At 50.5% G+C, this 18,623-nt stretch overlaps 1 long non-coding RNA gene across 1 annotated transcript in view; it reads right to left on the bottom strand.

Annotated features, from left to right (window-relative positions):
* LOC144953384 (uncharacterized) overlaps positions 1-259 on the bottom strand; it is a 13,528-nt gene extending 13,269 nt beyond the window's left edge. The window contains exon 1 of the long non-coding RNA XR_013640804.1: positions 216-259. This is a non-coding gene — a long non-coding RNA (uncharacterized LOC144953384). The remainder of the gene's footprint in view (positions 1-215) is intronic.
* Positions 260-18,623: the final 18,364 nt, after the last annotated feature.

Genomic DNA, 18,623 nt, shown 5'->3' with positions numbered 1-18,623 from the left:
GACACACACAGAGAGAGACACACACAGAGACACAGAGAGAGACACACACAGAGACACAGAGAGACACACACAGAGACACAGAGAAAGACACACAGAGACACAGACACAGAGAAAGACACACAGAGACACACACACAGAGACACAGACAGACACAGAGAGAGAGACACACACAAAGACACAGACAGACACAGAGACACAGAGACTGAAAGTCTTACCGCGGGCATTCCTTCGATTCCGATTTTAAGGATCGGTATTATTTTACCCCGCCTCGATTCCCCAGTGCGTGACTCCACTGGCTGTAAGGAAGGTGATACAGAATCGAAGTCAGCGATATTTCGGAATCGAATTAAATAATTTTATTAACATAGGGAAATCGAAATAAGAGATCGCGTGCAATGGATTACTTGTAATCGTAATGTGGTGGTGAAGAGCGGTGGTGCAGTGGTTAGCGCACTGTGTGTGAGTGGGGAGCGGTGGTGCAGTGGTTAGCGCACTGTGTGAGTGGGGAGCGGTGGTGCAGTGGTTAGCGCACTTTGTGTCTGGATAAACCACTCGCTCACGGCCAGCACCAGTGACGAATATCTGAACCGGTCCTGGGCCTCCCCTAGGTCGACTCAGCCTCAAATGAGTCCCTGGTGTAGCTGTGGTGTATAGTGAACATCGCTAGCACTGGGGAGACAAAGGCGGCCGGGCGTGGTGCTGGCCACCCACCCCGTCGTGTGCCGTGCCGGCCTTCATAGCTGCTGCTTTCTAACAGCACTTGCCCCAACAGTCTGAGAAGGCGATATTGGGGATCTTTGTGTGTGTGTCGGAGGTGCGGGGGAGGACAACAAACTAAACAGCAACAACGAGCAGCGATTCTAAAGAAATTAGTTTCCAAATTAGCATCGTGGTGTAGTGTATAGTAGTGTATAGTGTATACTGTATAGCAGAGTACAGTATAACGTATTGTGTTAGTGTTTTTTTGTTTGTTGCGGTTGCACCCGATTCAAGAGCCGAATGGCTCACAGGGCTATACCTAATAAATGAAATTGAACTTGTATAGCATAGTGCAGTGCAGTGTATAGCGTATAGTAAGTGTGTATAGGCGTGCGGTGTACAGTAGTGTAGTGTTTAAAATGTGTAGCGTATAGTATTGCAGTCTAGTGGAGTAGTGTATAGTATAAAATAAAATAGATCACGACGTTTCGGGCACAACACAAGCGTTCGTGTGTTGCGCCCGAAACGTCGTGATCTATTTTATACCTACGTGACTTTACCGAAATAACCAAAGAGTATGGATTCCTGCAGTCACGAAAGCTTCAAATCAATATTAGTGTATAGTAGTTTATAGTGTATAGTAGTTCGGTGTATAGTTTAGCAGTGCATCGCCACCTTATCGTGGTGGAGAGGTTTCCGCGTTCCAAAGATCCTGAGAGCGAAGCCGTCTAGAGCAGGGGTGGGCAAACTTTTTGACTCGCGGGCCACAATGGGTTCTAAAATTTGACAGAGGGGCCGGGCCAGGAACAGGTGGATGGAGTGTTTGTGTGAATTAATATAAATGACATGTAAAAATCATTACATGAAAGGATTTGGCCTTTAACAGGTAGCAAAGCATTTATTTGCAAGGCAATTTAACAAATTGGGTTCGTAGCCGATGGTCTGGGCACATGAGTCTAGTACGGCGGTTTTGAGCTGGTCCCATTGTGCGTGGATGGTAGTGGCCTCTGGTTTTGGAAGGTTTCCCAACGCAGTATGGCATTGTGCTTGAAGCTCCTCCCTCTTTCCGGTGGCCTTTCGGGTTGAAAGATTTCGCTTTCTCTTGCCGACCTTCCTGGTCCTCCAATGTTCCCGCACCATCACGGAATGCACAAGATGGTGGTCAATCAAGCAGTCCTCGGAACCCTTCATGGTCTTTGTAATAAGAATGTCTCTCAGATCACTGGCACGGACAATAAGATAGTCCAGAAGGTGCCAGTGCTTAGACCTGAGGTGCTTCCATGTGGTCTTTTGTTGGTCTTTCTGGAATAAGACGGTGTTTGTTATGATCAGACTGTGTTGGACACACGAACAGGAAGATGCCATTGCCGTTGACTTTTCCCACCCCATCCTTGCCAATGGTTCTGCTCCAGATGCTGTGGTCACATTCAACCTGGGCATGGAAGTCACAAAGGAGTATTACCTTGTCGCTCCTCTGAATGGGCAGTCAGGGCATCATCGATATGGGAGTAGAACTGCTCCTTGATGCTGTCATCTGTGTCGAGGGTCGGGGCCATAGGCGCTAATGAGAGTTGCACGTTGGGTTTGGCTGAGGTAGAGGCAGAGGGGCATCAACCTTTCATTGATACCTGTGGGGAGTTCCAGGAGTGCATCAGCAATCTTATTTTTGACTACGAAGCAGACTGCGTGGATCCGAGGTTCACTGTCCAGCTCTCCTTTCCAGAAGGAGGTTTAATACCCTCCTCTCACTTCCCTTAGTTGGCGTTCTCCGGCAAGTTGTGTTTCACTGAGAACAGCTATATCAATGTTGTGCTTCACTAATTCTCTAGATGGCTGTTCTTCATCCAGGACAATAACTATTGATTTTGTCCACGAGTGTTCTTACATGTCAGGTGGCAAAATTTATATATTTTTTTGTTTTTTTCATCCATTATTTTTTTAGTTTTTCTTGACCGCAAGAATGGTGATCCCGATGGGTGCGGTTTTCCAGCCATAAAATGTGGGACAGCCTATGTTCAGGGCACATTTTCTTTGGTTTCGTAAAGACGACTCCTCAACCGGAGATGTTGCTGCTGATAGAGGACACCTCTATCCTGGTGCCGGTGTACAACGACTGTCACACATCTGCCGTCTGCATGCAAAGTCTTGACCGAGGGCTTCCATGCAGGTTCACAGCCCTTGCCCCCTTCATGAATCGTTCATCGCCGCAGGACTTTTCCCTAACTTGACGAAAGCCTGCACAGGTGGGATCCACACGATCTTGACGGGCTAGTGGCTGGGCCCAGTGACATGGGAAGCCGCGACGACTGGAGCAACTTTTCTCCGCCGCAGCCGTCGTCCACCTTCGTAGCCTTTGAGATCCACAGTCTCTGCCTGTTCTGCCACTTCTTGGATTGCTTTAAGTCTGGAACCTCCTCTTTGACTTTGCCGCCATGTGTGACCCTACCAGGAGCACGAGCCTCTAGACCAGACATGGGCAAACAACGGCCCGTTGGGCTTTTTAATCCGGCCCGCCGAACTTGTCAAACCCGTATTGGTCGTGACTCGAACCTAATTTCCCCATTGGATTGTATGTAAATACCATTAATCCGTTCCAGACTCGTACGAACTGTATATAAATATTGTTTTTTTAAAGATTATTAAGCACAAAAATAGTTAATTACGCCATAGAATTCAGTGTAATAGTAAATTAAATGTAACAACATTGAATAACACTGAGATAACATTTAATAACAGAGAAAACTAACATTGCCGCATCAAGGTTTAGAATCGTTCAACAAGATGATTGTTTCGTCTGCTACATCAGTCGGTCGATTCTGAGAGAGAGAGAGAGAATATTCGTATGAGCAATTCATGTTTCTATTGCAAGTAAGTTAACAGTAATATTTGGGTACAGTATTGTTTTTGGAAGCATTCACCGTAATATCGTATCAACGTTTACTTCACCGCATCATCGTATGAATGATGCGAGAAGAGATTAACGGGTTCTTATGTTAGCGATTTACGTACTCGCTCTCTAAATTACGGCTTGAATGAGGGGGAGGGGTATGACTACACTCACAATATTAATATCTTACTAGGAATTTCATATAACAAAAGTTATATACATAACTGTTACGCTTTGCGTAATTCAACAAAACAAACAACACTTAACTCCGAGTTTTCTCCAAATTTCATGAGTCCGTTCTAGACCCCACAGTTTTTTTTAAAGCGTTTTAAACACAGAACACATAATTAAAGTTTTAAAAATCATTAATTATACAAACTTTTCAATAATTTCCGTCTTCACTTCGATTTAAATTTTCTTTAAAACCTTCTTCTCACCAACATTACCATTCATTACCACTTTCTCCGAAGGCAAGTTTGTAAAAGAATGCATGGTACAGACAGCAGACATCTTGTGTCCGGAGATCAAAAGCAAATTTTAAAAAGTCAGCTTATCACGCAGGACTGTGACTCGCCGTGTGGAACTGATTGATAAAAAAAATATATAGCCAGTCAATTAAACAAAAAGTCTGATTTCTTTGAATTATATTCACTAGCACTGGATGAAAGTACGGACGTAAAATAAACTGCTCAGCTCCTCATTTTTATCCGAGGCATTGACAGTTTTGCGATAACAGAGGAGGTTTTGACCATAGAGTCCCTGAAAGGAACAACGCGAGGAGAGCACTTGTATAACCAGGTATCTGCTGTCATCGAAAGAATGACGCTACCTCGGAGTAAACATGTCAATGTCACAACGGATGGATCGACAAATTTAACTGGAAAAAATGTTGGGCTGCTGAAAAGAATCCAGGATAAAGAGAAAGAGGAAAACCCTGTCCAGAATATTATTTTCCTTCACTGCATCATCCAACAGGAATCCCTGTGTAAGTCTGTATTGCAGCTTAATCGTGTCGTGAATCCAGCCGTAAAACTTGTGAACTTTATACAAGTGTAGTGTAGTAACTCGGCGGGAGACGACTTCACGGGTAACACACTCTTTATTTTATCAAACTCGTTCACAGGTGACTAACACCTACTTTGTATCTCGGGTGACAAACACCCACTTAGTATCTCGGGTGACAAACACCCACTTAGTATCTCGGGTGACAAACACCCACTTAGCTACTTGGCGACTAACGCCCACTGAGCTACTCGGATGACCAACATCCACTTAGTATCTCGGGTGACAAACACCCACTTAGCTACTCGGCGACTAACGCCACTGAGCTACTCGGATGACCAACATCCACTTAGCTACTCGGCGACTAACGCCCCTGAGCTACTCGGGACACTCCCTGCCCGGGGTATCCGTCTCGACTGTGGGTCCCCAGCCCGACCCACGGGGGCGTCGGACCCCGGGTCCCACAGCCTCGCCTCCGAGCCACACAGGGCCCCGGTCCCCACAAGGACGGCGGGACTAGGGGTCTCGTGGCACTAGGTCTTCAGCTCCGTCTTCGGGTCTTCAACTGGGTAACTCTCCCCGAGTGCTCTCGCGCGTCCCCCTTTATACCCCACCTGCGGACGTCGCTGCGAGCACCCACTTATTCGACCAATCGCCGGGCGCTGGCTACGATCCTCTTTTCCCACATCTCATCGTGCCTCACCACTCACGCCGCGCCGCCCCGTCATCTGTCACTCCCGGCGCGCGCGTCCACACCACGCCCACAACGCGTGCCCAACCCCGCACCCCGCGCCGCCCCGTGATCCATCACTGTCACAGTCGGCGCACGTCAATACCACCACTACATCACCCCCTACCACGTAGCTCGCAGCCGCCCCGGCTGCTATAAAAATATACGAACCCCCCTGTGTGCCCCGTAACACAACACAACAACAAGAACAACAACTAACCTAACAACACAACACGACGCGAACACTACCATCCGCAACCCTCAACCAATGCCACCGCGACAATAGAACAATATATACAAACCGGCGAGTGACAATAGCAATGTGTATGCAAAAAGGAAAATAAATGGAAATTTTTTTTTTTTCTTTCGACTCGTGCAGTGTCCCCTTCTTCTTCCGAGCGTCCCTACAACGGGACATTACCCCGGCAGAGGGGAACACCGGGCGAGCTCGGTGTAGAGAAAAAAAACGTCTTCATGAAAATTGTTGAGACCTAGCCCGAGTCCGCCTTGCCGGTCCGTCGTACGGCACCAGACGCGGTTGAACGTCCGGTGGTGCCGGCGGTTCAGGAAGACATCGGCCAGGCATCGAGGACCCGTGCGTGCCCCGGGGTTCAGGCTCTCGACGGTCAGCAGCCGTCAAGCCCGAGGCACCTGGGGGTGGGTCAGGTGGAGACACGTGAGGATCAGCCTGCGACACCTCCCTCCCCGAGTCGACGGTCACATCACACGCCCGGTCGTCACGGCACAGAACGGGGTCACACGGTGCCGCATAGGGCTTCAGTCGGGAGGGGTGCACGTACCAACGGCGTTTCCCCCATTTAATCTGTATACTCTGGGGTCGTGCAACCCGCACAATTTCCACCGGTCCCCTCCAAGGTCTCAACAACTTGGGGGACGTAGCCAACCAACGGTGCATGTGGACAATGCAGCCAGGCCTTATCGCCTGGTTTCCAATCATGCGTATGCACCCTCCGCTCATGCAATTTCTCGTTTGCAATTTGCCGCGACCGCGAATTCAACCTTGCCGCCTCCCGCGCTTCAGTCAATTTGGCGATATTAAATTTGATGTGGTCTGCCAATTTAGATTTTGCACGTGGCTGGGAAATCCCCAGTTGGACGTCCATGGCCGGATCGGCCTCCCGCCCATACATAAGAAAAAATGGGGAAAACCCCGTCGTCGCATGAGGGGCCATTCGATAGGCCGCGAGTACCCCCGGCACCTGTAAGTCCCAATCAACCTGATCGTCGCAGACCTGTTGGCACAACATAGACGTAATCGTCCTGTTCAGACGCTCAACCATCCCGTCAGTCTGCGGGTGGTAGGGGGAAGTACGCACTTTCTTTGTACCCAACAGGTCGCACACCTCGCGCAACAAAACGCTCGAAAAATTCTTCCCTTGATCCGTCAGCAAGCGTTCGGGGGCGCCCTTGTCCAACACATAACCCTGGACAAAGGCGTCCGCCACCGCCGCAGCCGACTGGTTGGCGAGCGGCCATGCCATAGGCCATCGGGTGAAGTATTCCACGCCAACCAGCAGGAACCTATTTCCCCTTGGTGTAGCCGGAAAGGGCCCCAAGATGTCCAACGCTACCAATTCGTTTATACGCGAAACCTGAATGGATTGCAGCGGTGGATTAGCTGCCAATGGTGGCGGTTTCCTTTTGGCGCACCCAACGCATCCCTTAAGAATATTCGCCACGTCGTTACCCATCCCCGGCCAATAATAGTCTCGCTGGATTAGGGCGAGCATTTTGTGAAAACCCAGATGCATGAGCCGTTCATGAGCTGCCAGAACAACCCTACCCCGCATAGCAACAGGCACAACGAGCACGTGACGCCGGGACATGTTGTCCCACCTCATCAAAAGGCCCTGTCTGCACACCCAGGAACCGACCCGCGCCTCCCCTTCTTCGGGAGCGCCAACTTTCCGACGTAGCGTAAGTAGGGAGCTGTCGGACATCTGGAGGCGGCCCCACTCAATGAGGGGCAACGACAACAGCGAATCCCTCCCCGTGGGGGCGTCCTCTCCCGGGTTGTCAGTGGCGGCGAGCGCAACTCCCGGGGTGCCGGCGACCGGGGGTTTGCACCGCGCCGATCCCAACAAACATGTGCAGTCCGTGCACGGCGGCAACCGCGACAAGGCGTCCGCGTTTGAGTGTCGCAACCCCTTGCGGTAAATCGTCGTGAATTGGTAGTCTTGAAGGACCTCCAACCATCGGGACAATTGGCCCGATGGCTGTGCCACGCGCATAGCGTATTGTAGAGCCGCATGGTCCGTCCGGACCGTAAAATGACGGCCGTAAAGATACGGCCTGAATTGCTGTGTAAAAAACACAATGGCTAACAATTCACGACGAGTTACGCAATAGCGTTGTTCTGCGGGGGAAAGAACCCTACTACCGTAGGCGACCACCCGTTCAACCCCCCCGACCTCCTGTGAGAGCACCCCCCCGATACCCGTATTGCTGGCGTCCGTGTCAAGCAAAAACGGTTGTGTGAAATCGGGGTAACACAAGGGGGGAGCCTGCACCAAGGCGTCACGGAGGGAGCAGAACGCAGCCTCCTCTTCCGCCCCCCAGTGAAACCTCACACCCTTAGCCGTCAAAGCGTGCAGGGGCTTGGCTATGGTGGCAAATTGCTTGACAAAACGACGGTAATAGGAGGCAAAACCAATGAAACTACGAACCTCCGTGACCGAGGTTGGCGTTGGCCATGAGCTGACGCAATGCGTCTTAGCAGGGTCCGTCGAGATCCCTGAACGACTCACGATATGGCCCAAATACCTGACCGATTCCCGAAGCAGAAAACATTTAGCCGGTTTAAATTTAAGCTTAGCGGAACGCATCCTGAGGAACACCGCTCTCAGTCGCTGGAGGTGCTCCTCGAAAGTCCGACTAAAGACGATGATATCGTCAAGATAAATCAAACAGGTATCCCATTGGAGGCCCGACAAAACCAATTCCATGAGTCTCTGGAACGTGGCGGGAGCGGAATGTAAGCCCATGGGCAAACGGTTGAATTCAAATAGGCCCCCAGGTGTCCGGAAAGCAGTTTTAGGTTTAGACTCGTTATCGAGTGGCAATTGCCAAAATCCAGAAAGCAGATCGAGTGTGGAAAAAAACTGCGCTCCCGCCAAGGCATCCAGCGACTCATCCATCCTGGGGAGCGGATACGCATCCGCCATCGAGATTTTGTTTAAGCGGCGGAAATCGACACAAAACCGCAAGGACCCGTCCTGTTTCTTTACTAGGACAATAGGAGCACCCCACGGACTAGAAGAGGGCGAAATGATATCGGCCGCCAACATATCATTAACCGCCGATTGCACATGTTCCTTCTCGGCTGGGCTGAGCCGGAAGGGATTCTGACGAATAGGGGCCGCGTCCCCTGTAGCTATGTGGTGGCGCAACAGGTCAGTGCAGCCGATATCGTACTTATGTTTGCTGAACACGTCAGCAAACTCGATGAGCAAACCCCTCAATGCTCCCAATTGCACCCCGGACAAGTTAGCAGAACCAGCACACAGCGAGTCCAACCACTCAGTCCCCTCATCACTTTGAGGATGCGACTTGACAGTGAAATCTGCTTGAGCCACGAGCCGTTCCTCAACGGGTAGCGGCGCGGCGTGAGCCAGCACCGTTCCCTGCGCAATTACGGCCGGCCGCGACCCCGTATTCAGGACCATTACGAACGGCTCACTGTCCCCTCTCACCATGGTTTGAGCAACCGCTAAGTCGAGGCCCTTACTGGCTCTGTTTGACGGCCCCAACAGCACCCCCTGTGCCTCCGCACCCACCTCGAGTGGCTTCCTGAACCGAAGGGGTACTAACATTTGCGATCCCGGGGGCACCCGTACAGTGTGAGTCGCCAGCGCCTGCACCGTCGCACAAACCGTGCGCACTTTGGTAGGGCTCGACAAGAACGCAACCCGCCGACCTGACGGAAGCTCTATGCAGGCCTGATCTATAAGAATTTTGATGGGCATTTTGGACAAAAAGTCCGTACCTAGCAAACAGGGAACGGCCAGCGATGATGATACAAAAATAGGGCCCGCTAATTTAATGTCACCAATGCAAATAGTCGCCCGAATCTGGCCGATGATCCCCAGGGATCCCCCATTCGCCGCATAAAATGGCACGTCTACTGGCAGAAGGGGTCTACTTTGGACGGGAAGAATGTTATAAATAAGGTCCGAGATGATGGTGGCCGACGCACCCGTGTCAACAAGCACCCGGACCTCAACCCCGTCAATGAACCCCGTTACCACGGACGACCCGGCCGACGCAGCCACGATCCTGTGGGCCAATTCGGACCACTCGACTGCTTGCGGGCCGCGTACGGACCCCCCTCGCCGAATTGAACCCCCGGCACCCAGCCGCGAACCCCCCACCGCGAAGCGGCGACCCGAATGTGCCGTGTTTGTGGACCGAACGTGTGAGGTGCCGCGACTTGCCGGGTTTTGTTGGGATGACTTGTGGCCCTGGTCGTCGTCCCGACGTGGTCCTGTGGCGCGCTGACGCGGGGCCCGGCACCCGGCTGCGACGTGACCCCGAAGGCCGCAGTTGTAGCAGACGACGAGGGACGTCGTAGGTTTCGGTTGCTCCAGCTTGCGGGGCGAACGTGTGGGCGAACGACCTCCCGTTCTCCACTCCCCCGGACGCGATGCAGCGAAGGCCTGCTCCTGCACCGCAGCTGGCTGAGGTTCGGCGATCGTGGCGGCCAGTGCCGCGTTCCCCGCCCATTTGCAGACGACCCCCGGCTTGCGTTTGAGGACCTCGTACGCGTGAATGCTCGTGGCGATCGCCAGGGAGCAGATATCCATCTCGTCTGCCACGTTGATGGGGACCCCCAACTCGTGGGCCAACACCAGCAGCTGCTCCGTCACCATGGCGTCCTTCCCCTCCTTATCCATGCGGGGAAAAGCTGCGTCCGCCAAGGCGAGTAGTGCCGTGCGGTAGGCTAGCGTCGTTTCCCCAGCCACCTTCCGCCGATCGTAGAACTGGTGGCGACACGTGGAGGGCGGCCCGAACACCTTCGCCATCAGGTGTAGTGCGGCCTGGAGCGTAGAGCGGGACGACCTTGCAGCAGATGTGAAGGCTGCAAGCGCGTCGTCGTCAAGCATCGCTGGCAACGCACGCAGGGCAGTGGTGTCGGACCACCCCGACATCTCCTGATGAGCGAGGAACCTTCGTTGGAAGGCTCCCCAGTCGCCCCCATCCGCCTTGAACGCCGACAGCGCGGGCAATCTTTGCTGGAGGACCCGATCATCGTCGACGTCGGAGAGATTTTCCCGCGCACCGCTGGAGTTGTGTAAAATGTCGGCTCGGTTGTCAGGCGCAAAATGGAGGGCTCCGGCGCGCGCTGATGACGTGGGCTGCGCTGCGCGGAGGTGTCCGGCCACGTGGCGTCCGTCTTTCCCGCCAATCGGTGGCGGCCCCCCAAAAACGGCGGCAACTTCCAGACTTTTGGCGCGAAGCGCCTTTTGGCGGGAATCCTCCAACGTCGCTTCCTCCACGACCCCCGCAGCCGTTTTTCCGCTCGCCGGAACGGAGATGTCGGCCAAGACAGCGGCGGCGGCGAGTAGCAACTCCGCCAACCGGGAGTGCGCGTCCTGGAGGCTGGTGTCGGAGGCAAGCGGAGCGTCGGCCATCACCGCGAAGTGCTGCATCGGCGGCAACTCCTCGTCCTCTACTCCCGAGGTCGGTGTCCCCGGTACGCCGTCGTCATCCCGACCTCGCTCGTGGGTACGGGTAGTCTTCCTTGTGTCCATACTTCTTGAAGACAGGTTTACTTCTGACGCCAGTTGTAGTGTAGTAACTCGGCGGGAGACGACTTCACGGGTAACACACTCTTTATTTTATCAAATTCGTTCACAGGTGACTAACACCTACTTTGTATCTCGGGTGACAAACACCCACTTAGTATCTCGGGTGACAAACACCCACTTAGTATCTCGGGTGACAAACACCCACTTAGCTACTTGGCGACTAACGCCCACTGAGCTACTCGGATGACCAACATCCACTTAGTATCTCGGGTGACAAACACCCACTTAGCTACTCGGCGACTAACGCCACTGAGCTACTCGGATGACCAACATCCACTTAGCTACTCGGCGACTAACGCCCCTGAGCTACTCGGGACACTCCCTGCCCGGGGTATCCGTCTCGACTGTGGGTCCCCAGCCCGACCCACGGGGGCGTCGGACCCCGGGTCCCACAGCCTCGCCTCCGAGCCACACAGGGCCCCGGTCCCCACAAGGACGGCGGGACTAGGGGTCTCGTGGCACTAGGTCTTCAGCTCCGTCTTCGGGTCTTCAACTGGGTAACTCTCCCCGAGTGCTCTCGCGCGTCCCCCTTTATACCCCACCTGCGGACGTCGCTGCGAGCACCCACTTATTCGACCAATCGCCGGGCGCTGGCTACGATCCTCTTTTCCCACATCTCATCGTGCCTCACCACTCACGCCGCGCCGCCCCGTCATCTGTCACTCCCGGCGCGCGCGTCCACACCACGCCCACAACGCGTGCCCAACCCCGCACCCCGCGCCGCCCCGTGATCCATCACTGTCACAGTCGGCGCACGTCAATACCACCACTACACAAGCAAGGGGACCTCAGCACCGTCAGTTTATTACCTTCCTGGAGGAAACTGATGCGGATCATCAGGACTTGCTGTACCACTCTCGTGTCCGCTGGTTAAGTTTGGGGAAAGTGTTACAACGAGTGTGGGAGCTGAAAGAAGATATCATCGCTTTTTTGGAGTTGATGGGGAAATCTGACGAATTCCCTGAGCTAAGCGACAAGAACTGGCTTAATGACTTTGCGTTTGCTGTGGACATATTTTCACACATGAATGAGCTGAATGTGAAACTGCAGGGGAAAGATCAGTTTGTTCACGACATGTACAAACATGTGAAAGCCTTCAAATCCAGCTCACTTTGTTCTCCGGACAAATTGCGAACAAATCTTTAGCTCATTTCCCCACACTTGCCATGCAGGAAGAGGCACCGCGAAACGCAAAAAAATACAGCAAATCACTTGAGGACCTGCACGGAGAATTCTTCCGTAGGTTCTCTGATTTCGAAAACATTGAACAGTCACTTCAGCTGGCGTCCTGTCCCCTGTCACAAGACCCTGAAACAGCACCACAGGAGCTGCAGTTGGAACTGATAGATCTTCAGTCTGACTCCGTCTTAAAAGAGAAGTTCAACTCTGTTAAACTGAATGACTTTTATGCTTCACTTAACAGTGCCACATGCATTGAATAAAAAGCAAAGGACAAGTCCTTACTAACAACTCCGATCATTTTTCATTGCTGGAGGGATTGCTCCCCCTACCTGAAAATCCTGGCTCCGCCATTGTCCGTCAAAACTGGAAAGAGCATTTAGTACAGCTCCTGAACAGGGAATCCACTGAGATGGATGAAACCATCCAAGCCAAATTGCAACACCCCATCTCGGCGAGCCACCATCCATCGATGAACTGAGGTGTGCCATAAAGCAGATTAATTCCAACAGAGCAGGTTCGGATGGCATCCCAGTTGAAGTCTTCCAAGCTGGCAGCCACCTGCTCACTTCAAGGCTCCACAAGCTGATCCTCCAAATCATGTAAAAAAAGACTGCCCCGGCGGCCTTAGAAATATGACCATAGTAACAATCTCGATTTAAAGCTTTCGTGACTGCAGGGATTCATCTTCTTGGTTTTTTCGGTAAAGTCACGTAGAATAAAATAATAAAAATAAAACATAATAAAATGAAACAATTCTCACGACGTTTCGGCCACAACGCAAGCAGCCGTCCTCAGGTGAAGAATGAGACACTCAAGCTAGGAACTTACATATAAGCTGGGTTGGGGGTGGTAGAAGAGCGCCTTAACAAAAAGAATGTGCATATCAAGATGAGTTTAGCATATACATGGGAAATGCGCAGGGGGCGGGGGGGGCTTCAAAGTCATACCATGCCCACGCACTATGCAGGATCAAGAGCACCAAGGGGGGGTGCAGGGATTAGCACTACATATCATTGGCATTCCTTTCCTTTGTTAATGCTAATCCCTGCACCCCCCCTTGGTGCTCTTGATCCTGCATAGTGCGTGGGCATGGTATGACTTTGAAGCCCCCCCGCCCCCTGCGCATTTCCCATGTATATGCTAAACTCATCTTGATATGCACATTCTTTTTGTTAAGGCGCTCTTCTACCACCCCCAACCCAGCTTATATGTAAGTTCCTAGCTTGAGTGTCTCATTCTTCACCTGAGGACGGCTGCTTGCGTTGTGGCCGAAACGTCGTGAGAATTGTTTCATTTTATTATGTTTTATTTTTATTATTTTATTCTACGTGACTTTACCGAAAAAACCAAGAAGATAGTAACAATCTTCAAGGAGGGTGCCGAGTCGTGCTGTGGAAACTACAGGAGAGCTCCCTCTTGTCGAAAGCAGGAAAGATCCTGGCCCGCATCTCGTTGCTGAGAAGGTCTTGCCAGAGACACTGTGGATTCCACTTCCACCTGGGACCCTGTACCCCAATGCCCAAAGATCTGTGAATCCAGAATTGGGCTCCTCAGCTACCTCAAGAACCACCACCAAATCTGATGGACATCATTCTCGAACTCCAAGGAACTGTTAACGACGACTACTTGACATTGGCCGGATATATGAACCTTATGGCGGGACCCCGGGGTCCCATAAGCCCCGGCTCTCGCATAAACATTACATTATAATATAAACATTATATTATAATATAAACACTATATTATAATGTAAACAAAAACTTTGCTCTTTTTCATCAATGTGTTTGAAGGATGGTGGCAAGTGTTGTCTTGTTAAACTATGCCTTTAAAACTGAAACTACTTACCTGTAGTACCTCTATTTAAATACACTGTCGAAAAAATAATTTACACCCCTCTGTCAATCATCAGTGTGGATTTGTGAACACACTTTGTAAACAATACTTAAAAATAGTACGCGTTTTCAATGCGCTGTTCATTTTGTAACAAGCGTTTATACCAATGTTGCTCTACAGAGTCGTGAGTCGCCGCTCCTCTTATCCACATTGATACGAGCGGTATGTGGGGACAATGGCTTAACCGCAAGGAAAAAACTATCTGCACAGATGCATACAGACAAGAGAATTATCAAACAGGAGGAATTCACGGTGCAACGCATCTGATCTGTTAAATATCTGCAGGTAATAGGATTGTCATCGATTGATCCTAGCTGCAGACACTTCGTAAGTCACAAATAATAATGAAGACAATAGAGCCGTTTCATTGTATTATGCATACTGTTATGACAAATAAAGGACTTAAGTTGTGTAGGCAGTTTGAGCAGCTTTGGACAAGACTTATGATCCTGCCTATACCTGAGCATGGAGTGCATTCGCTTGTTCAGCTCTTCTGCGCATTCGTCCTCACTGCGCTTGGACAACACGACAACAGAATAATCCGCGCCAGGTGGGTCGCGGCGTTTATGTGCGCGGTGGGACGGAGTCTCTAAAAATAAATTTATTTATTTTTTTCGATTTTGACTTCCGTTTATTCGGGACTCCGGGGTCCCACCATAAGGTTAATATGTTGATTCCCATCTGGGATCCACATCTTTTGTTCTCTACTTTTTCTTTCATGAACTTTGCATTCAATTTCCGAATTTGCAATCTGCATAACTACCAACATACCCACGTTCGTGTGGCCATTGTGCTTAAGCCTAATTATGTATGTACATTTAACTGCATAATTGTACGCTTCCTTTAGAATAAAATGCGCATCTCATTGCTGCCAGTTTACAGGCTTTACCAGTGAAAATAGTCTGAAGAATTACAATGGTAACTTGTTCTACTTGATCAACCACAATTATTACAATTGCTGTCATAAACTTTGAATCATCATCTGAATGTTTTAACTCATGTGTGGTTAATAATAACGTAACGCAAGGCTACCATCAGTTTCAGACTGTAACAGACGGTCTCCTGTGTGTATGTACACTGCTGTGTATGTCTGTATGTCTATACGTGCTGTGTGTGTACACTCGAGTCTGTCAATGTATACGTGTGTATATGTCCACTGTGTGTAGGTGTGTATGTATGTATGGACATGGATGAGCCTCCCGATTCGTGGTGCTGTCTTTGAATGCAAAGAGCCCTTCTGAGTGGACAAAGCCTAGTCCGACAGCTCGTGGGTGTGACGTGATGTGATCAGGGGACAGTCACGATATTGACAATTAAGGGCAAACTTGTGTGAAGGAGACGCTTAATTTGCTCAGCTCCACACGTGTTTGCTATAAAACATTTTACAAATAATGGACGATCAGTCAACATTAAAAAATTATGTATTTTTTGATCTGCACGAATATTAATGTAAAAACTCGTATCCAAATCTTTACTAATTTACACTATCAAACAGTTAAGGTATTAGGCAAACAATGTCACTTCCAGGAAATCGACATGCAGAGACCCATTGACGCATCACATACAGTGAGGGGAAAAAAAGTATTTTATCCCCTGCTGATTTTGTACGTTTGCCCACTGACAAAGAAATGATCAGTCTATAATTTTAATGGTAGGTTTATTTGAACAGTGACAACAACAAAATCCAGAAAAACGCATGTCAAAAATGTTATACATTGATTTGCATTTTAATGAGGGAAATAAGTATTTGACCCCCTCTCAATCAGAAACATTTCTGGCTCCCAGGTGTCTTATATACAGGTGTAATGCGAGCGTAAATGGGGTTGTTGCTGGGCTTTGGTCCAATCACACGGCCCGGGGTATTGGGGGGCGGAGCCTGGTCTGCGGGGCGTGTGGGAGGGGCCACTGTACACCTCGGCTTCAATGGGAGGCGAGGTGAATGGGGGCGGAGCCAGCGGGGTAGTATGGGAAGGTCGGATCTGACGATCCGAGAACGGGGAGTCAGGGTCACGTGGGGGGAATGGATATAAGTGGGAGCCTGGAAGAGATCGGGGCAGTCGGGGAAGTTAAGAGTCTGAGCCACGTTGGGTGGTGAGAGAGAGATCCGCGCCATCGGCCACGTGGCCGAAGGACCTCAGCACGCCGTCGGCCAGCGGTGTGCGGAGTGTGGGAGTAGAGGAGCTAACGGAGAGCGTGCGTGGCACGCGAGAGGGAGCGTGTGTTGGGCGAGCAAGAGACGATGCTGGTCCGTAGAGGAGACCAGTGGGGTGCGGAGAAGAACCTGAATAAAAGACAAGCAGAGACCAGCAGTGCCTGACTGACGGAGTCTTTTATTACACAGGTAACGAGCTGAGATTAGGAGCACATTCTTAAAGGAAGTGCTCCTAATCTCAGCTTGTTACCTGTATAAAAGACACCTGTTCACAGAAGCAATCAATCAATCAGATTCCAAACTCTCCACCATTGCCAAGACCAAAGAGCTCTCCAAGGATGTCACGGACAAGATTGTAGACCTACACAATGCTGGAATGGGCTACAAGACCATCGCCAAGCAGCTTGGTGAGAAGGTGACAACAGTTGGTGCGATTATTTGCAACTGGAAGAAACACAAAAGAACTGTCAATCTCCCTCGGCCTGGGGCTTCATGCAAGATCTCACCTCGTGGAGTTGCAATGATCATGAGAACGGTGAGGAATCAGCCCAGAACTACACGGGAGGATCTTGTCAATGATCTCAAGGCAGCTGGGACCATAGTCACCAAGAAAACAGTTGGTAACACACTACGCCATGAAGGACTGAAATCCTGCAGCGCCCGCAAGGTCCCCCTGCTCAAGAAAGCACATATACATGCCCGTCTGAAGTTTGCCAATGAACATCTGAATGATTCAGAGGACAACTGGGTGAAAGTGTTGTGGTCAGATGAGACCAAAATGGAGCTCTTTGGCATCAACTCAACTCGCCGTGTTTGGAGGAGGAGGAATGCTGCCTATGACCCCAAGAACACCATCCCCACCCTCAAACATGGAGGTGGAAACATTATGCTTTGGGGGTGTTTTTCTGCCAAGGAGACAGGACAACTTCACTGCATCAAAGGGACGATGGACGGGGCCATGTACCGTCAAATCTTGGGCGAGAACCTCCTTCCCTCAGCCAGGGCATTGAAAATGGGTCGTGGATGGGTATTCCAGCAGCATTACAATGACCAAAAACACATGGCCAAGGCAACAAAGGAGTAGCTCAAGAAGAAGCACATTAATGTCCTGGAGTGGCCTAGCCAGTCTCCAGACCTTAATCCCATAGAACATCTGTGGAGGGAGCTGAAGGTTCGAGTTGCCAAACGTCAGCCTCGAAACCTTAATGACTTGGAGAAGATCTGCAAAGAGTGGGACAAAATCCCTCCTGAGATGTGTGCAAACCTGGTGGCCAACTACAAAAAACGTCTGACCTCTGTGATTGCCAACAGGGGTTTTGCCACCAAGTACTATGTCATGTTTTGCAGAGGGGTCAAATACTTACTTCCCTCATTAAAATGCTAATCAATTTATAACATTTTTGACATGCGTTTTTCTGGATTTTGTTGTTGTTATTCTGTCTCTCACTGTTCAAAGAAACCTACCATTAAAAGTATAGACTGATCATTTCTTTATCAGTGGGCAAACATACAAAATCAGCAGGGGATCAAATACTTTTTTCCCTCACTGTATAATCGCTATCACTGGTGTTGGTGGCCATGAGCCGGGAATCGAACTCGGGTCTCTGTCAGGTTTATAGCGCAGCTCAGCGTAGCGTTAACCGCTACTACACTACTACTGCTCCCCAAAAAAATCCACCCACACCTACACATCCACAGACTCCTACTATGGGTTGCCTTGCTCTCTCTCAAGAGCCCCAATGCTCCTCCTGCTTCACATTGCCTCCATCCACCTGGAGGTCAGGTCCTGGAGTTGATTCTTCATCTTCACTTCTTCACATTCCACCTTCTGTCCTTCATATTCCACCTGCGCCTCTTCATATTCCACCTTCACTTCTTCACATTCCACCTCCACTGCTGGTCACGTCGCTAAGCTGGGGTCATATTCTGGTTCTCGTTGCGCATGAGACAGGCTCAGCGTGACGCTTTGACTTTTGCTTCTGGATTCAACCACCATCTCCACCACCACGTCGATTTTTTCGTGCCTCATTCGGGTGTCCAACCATAGGAACGCCTTCCTGCACACGGCACACTTGAAGGGTTTCTCACTGGTGTACATTCGCCGGTGAAGGTTAAGAGACACCGAGTGTTTAAACGCTTTCCTGCACACGGTTCACTTGAAGAAATTCTCAACAGTGTGTTATCTGGTGTGTTTGGAGATGTGATGACTGTCTAAATGCTTTCTTGCAGACGGTGCACTTGAAGGGCTTA

The sequence above is a fragment of the Lampetra fluviatilis genome, chromosome 75 (assembly GCF_964198595.1).
Source record: "Lampetra fluviatilis chromosome 75, kcLamFluv1.1, whole genome shotgun sequence".
Lineage (NCBI taxonomy): Eukaryota > Metazoa > Chordata > Hyperoartia > Petromyzontiformes > Petromyzontidae > Lampetra > Lampetra fluviatilis.
This window is presented reverse-complemented; position numbering and strand designations above follow the sequence as displayed.